This window comes from Tachysurus vachellii, chromosome 24, assembly GCF_030014155.1.
Source record: "Tachysurus vachellii isolate PV-2020 chromosome 24, HZAU_Pvac_v1, whole genome shotgun sequence".
In the NCBI taxonomy this organism is placed as follows: domain Eukaryota; kingdom Metazoa; phylum Chordata; class Actinopteri; order Siluriformes; family Bagridae; genus Tachysurus; species Tachysurus vachellii.
The window spans coordinates 7,273,220-7,277,955 of record NC_083483.1 but is presented as its reverse complement, the minus strand read 5'-3'; the positions used below and the strand labels follow the sequence as shown (position 1 = coordinate 7,277,955).

The 4,736-nt window shown below is 36.0% G+C and overlaps 1 protein-coding gene across 1 annotated transcript in view; it reads left to right on the top strand.

Annotated features, from left to right (window-relative positions):
* Nucleotides 1–4,736, top strand: part of irs2a (insulin receptor substrate 2a) — a 374,597-nt gene that overhangs the window by 242,614 nt on the left and 127,247 nt on the right. The gene's annotated exons all lie outside the window — the stretch shown is intronic.

Here is a 4,736-nt window from a genome sequence, read left to right as displayed (position 1 = left end):
GTTTCAGACAAACTACGGACGCTATCTGTTTCCCTTCGGACGTCTCCTTCATCCACGCAGCCTCCCTAATGCATCCCAAATCATCTTGAAAAAAAACAGTCAAAAAATAAAAAAAACATCTTTAAAAAGTGTTGAGTTCTTTAAATGAAGAAAATACAAGCACAAGCTTTTTAAAAAATAATTATCTGTGCCTGTATTTTACAGATTCTTAGGGAATTGTGACAGCAGGGTTGAATTAGATGATTGAAGTGTACAATGTGCTGAGTGACATGCAGCTCCTGCTAACTCACCCTGACACCTCGTAGCGTCAGGGTCAAAGGTGAACAGCTGTCACACATGCTCAGGTGACTGATGTCTCATAGTGAAAGTGTTGCTCTTAAGCCCAAGGTTGGACCCCAGAAGCTAATTTCTAATATAAAATTATTTTTCAATCCTTACTTTATTTCAACGATGTTCAATAACCAGAACAACACAAAAAGAATGTATGGATATCATGTGACTATAATCAGAAACCATCATTATTGAAAAAAGTCTCTATTAAAATATTTCAGTGGAAGTGACGACCCCTGGCAAAGAAGTCATCAGATTTAGCTAACGTAGTCACTCGACACGGCTTGCACACGCCACCCGTGGCTCTCCTGCGTCCCGAGAATAGCATAAAGGGGAGGATGTGAGCCGAGATGGCTATCAGGGTGAGGGGGAGTGGAATGCACTTTCACCCCTGACCGTTGAGGTTACTGTGATCCTGTATGACCCCCATAGAGAAAGAAAGGCAGATAAGGAAACAGAGAGCAAGATTGTCTTTAGAGTAGAAGAATGAGAGGCCGAAAAAGACGTGCAGTTGTTGCAGTCTGTTGGAAAGAGATAGACGGTGTGGTCTGAAAAGACAACATATCCTGAACTGTGTGTGAAAAATAAATAAATAATAATAATAAATGATAAATATATAAATATTTTAAATATATGAAAATGAGGGGCACGGTGGCTTAGTGGTTAGCACGTTCGCCTCACACGCCTCATACTCCGGTTTCCTCCCCGGTCCAAAGACATGCATGGTAGGTTGATTGGCATCTCTGGAAAATTGTCCGTAGTGTGTGAGTGCGTGAGTGAATGAGAGTGTGTGTGTGTGCCCTGCGATGGGTTGGCACTCCGTCCAGGGTGTATCCTGCATTGATGCCCGATGATGCCTGAGATAGACACAGGCTCCCCGTGACCCGAGGTAGTTCGGATAAGGAAAAGGAAAAGTAATGAATCTCCAACACTGACAGACAGGAGGTTTATGCCAAAATATTATGTTTCCCAACAAAACATTGTTTATATGAAACTAAATTTAACCACGTTTCTAATTACTAGATTGAAGTAATTGTAGAGTGTTCGGGATTAATTCTACGCTAACTCCAGCTAGCTCTCTCAAATACAGTATAGGAACAAAACGATTACATATAGTCGCTTTCAGCAGGTGTATTTTTATTTCCTGATTGTTTTTCTCTTTGTATTTTATTTTTGATTTCTCTTTGTGTTTTGTTCTCTGGCCTGTTTTCATGTTAGATAAAAGCACAGAGCAGGACATACAGGACATCTATAAAGATTAGTGAGAACGAGAAAGCAAACAAGTTTCATACTGAGGATAATTCATCCAATCAGAAAACATATAAATGGCTTGGATCAGTAGTAGGTGAAGATATCTTGAAAAAGTTATCAAATATTTTTCAGTATATGATTATTAGAGAACAAACCGTCGATCCTATTTCTAGACAACATTTTCTTCTTAAAATTAAATTTGCTTCTGTCTAGAAATTAAAACTCAAATGAAGTAGAATTATCTACAAACAGAAAAGACCTTTTCAACCTTTTTTTTTTTTGCCAGCTGTAAATTCTAAGGATTTATCCTCTATCTTGCTCATTAGAGATAAATTATTAAATCCGTATATTTTTTCTTCTTTATTCTATTTTATTTTATTTTTTAATTTTATAGTCAAGGTTTGGTTAAGGTGTTTTCAGGATATTTATCTGTTTTTAGGAAATAAAAATATATTTATTAGCCACATTTTTCAGTCATCACAGTTGGTTTTATTCAGATGCCTTGACTTCTGAAAAAAAAAAGAGTTTAACACTAGTAACACTAGTAACACTAGTGAGCTGAACATCATGCATAAGTGAACACTATTCAGTGCCTTCTTCTACAGCGCTGCATTGATGCTTGACCCTTACTTAACGGTTCACCAGTCTTTTTGTGCCAAAACACAGACGTGCCATAATCCGAAATAGGGATTTCAACACTCCTTTAATCCTCTTCTAGAACCAAAAAAAGGAGACATGGGAAAAAAAAAAATCAATGACATTGGTTACAACTTTATGTGTCTACAGGGATAAAATTTTCTCCAAGGTTTTTTCAGACAAATAAAGCAATTCCAACATCAACAATTATTATAACATTGTGGCTTTGGAAACATTCAGGAATAATTTTTTTGTGGGTCTAAATGGAAGTTCTTAAACAATAAAGAGAGTTTTTTCTTTAAATCTAAAAGAAATACCTTGAAATGAAGAGTCAGGATTTAAGATGCATAATTAGCATATTAGTACAAATTGATCTTAAAACATAATACACAACCTCACAATCACACATGGATATCATTATACAATACGTATAATCATACAAATCCATACAAGGAATTTCAGGCGTTGGCATTTTAGCATATGAATACTGTGAGGTCTGAATGCATCCAGTCAGTATGGGACACATCATCTCAGCTTTCAGAGTCCAGCACAGAGGACAGAGACACAAAGAGAACTTTACAAGAGGAACTCCCTCAAAGACATTCCTCTAATCCCTTTCATCAGAGACACCGAAAGAGCGAGTGAAGCTTTGTGAGAAATTTGTTGTGAAGGGATTTGTCCTTTAAAGATTTCAATATCTAATAAATAAGATCTAAGACAGAACATTTTTATTATTTATTTATTTATTTATTTATTTATTTATTGAACGTTGTTATTTAGCCTTCCTGATAGTGTTCGAGGCTCAGACAAACTCTCCCAGTTTAAATGTAAATTAAAGACACATAATACATCCTATAATCTCGTGCTTCTGTAGATCTGATCAATTGCACATTATCGTCTAATGCTGGTTAATATTAGAACAGCAGCTACGCTAATTCCTCTCCACTTTCTTCTCTTTTTTCCACACATCCCGAGGCATCCAGAGATTGTGCCAGCTCCAGTTGTGTTACGCTTCATGAAGATTTCCAACCTTCAGTGAGTCCATCAACCCTGTAAGGATCCTTGTAAGGCATCTAGAGAGATACCAGTTCAATTTTTCTGAGGATTTCAGTTTGAGGACAACAACCTTCTAATCAGAACAAAATTATCGGACTGTATCTGACTGTATAAAGGACATTATTATATTATAACACTCTTTGGTGTTTATAATCACACCCTCCAGTGTCACCCAAATGAGGATGAGGTTCACTTTTGAGTCTGGTTCCTCTCAGTCTTTCTTCCTTTTCCATCTAAGGCAGTTTTTCCTCAGTTACCTCAGGCTTGTTCATTGTGGATAAATACAAACACATTTAAATATAAGTATAATATTGATCTTGAATTTTTTGTATATTAATCTTTGTATAATATAAAATGTTTGTACTAGATTTCTTATAACAATGTCCATGGGTAAAAGATCTATACAAATAAAACTGAATTGAATTGAATTGAAAGTACTTGCCATAATCAGTTCTAAATCTGCTATTTTAAAAAGGAAATAGAATTATACATTAATTTGAGGCATATGAGGAAATGTGTTTTACTGTTAAGTCAAAGACAAAATCCCACTATGCTGTTCATGTCTTCACTTGCACATACAGTAGTTTCAGTTCTATAATAAGCAACAGACAATTAAATAAAATTTGATCGATATAGAAGAGGCCTCTACTTGACCCAGGCTTAATCATGATGGCACAGAGACAGGAAGAATATAGGGACCAGGCACCAGGACCATAAACTAAAGCAGGCAGTTATTGATCACGTTATTTCCCCCGTCGTTCAATGAGGTCTTGGTGCATGTGTAACACGAATGCACGGACAGGAAAGACAACCTCTGCGATGCTCAGTGCTTTAACATGACAGCATGGAGAGATGTCTAAGAGCTTTCAGGTCCATGACTGCCATGTCAAAGGTCTCCAGTGAATCCCCCAGCAAATTGATTGCTCCCAGCTTGGAGTACTCTTTCTCACCACATTAGCTATGAATTTAGCTCTAAATGCACCGACATGCATCTTCAGCATGCCTTCACTCGTCTCCTAAACCAGCTCGAGTCAGCGTCTGTACAGTAAATATCCAAGAATAAAATGTAAACAAGACGAATGATATGCCATGTCTGTTTGAAGAAATGAAAAACACTAAAACATACTCGTTTGTGTAATAACTTAAATGACTGATACGTTTATTGGAACAAAATTCATTAGCATCTTGCATCATGTGTAGCATTCGTTCAATTCCAGAACATTTTTATCATTCAATCTAAATATTCAAATAATATCAGAAGGAAAGTCTGTTTAATTGCACACAGGCACAACTGTATATTGAAAATATCATATAAATAACAAACATACAGGAAAGAAGCTTAAATTATATTCGGACAATCTGGATTGTAAAAATGAAGGCTTTATAATATCAGTTCTGTAGAAAAAAATTTTAAACTAAAAAATATATGCAAGTTTTAAAAAAGACTTTGTGAAAGATGGGGA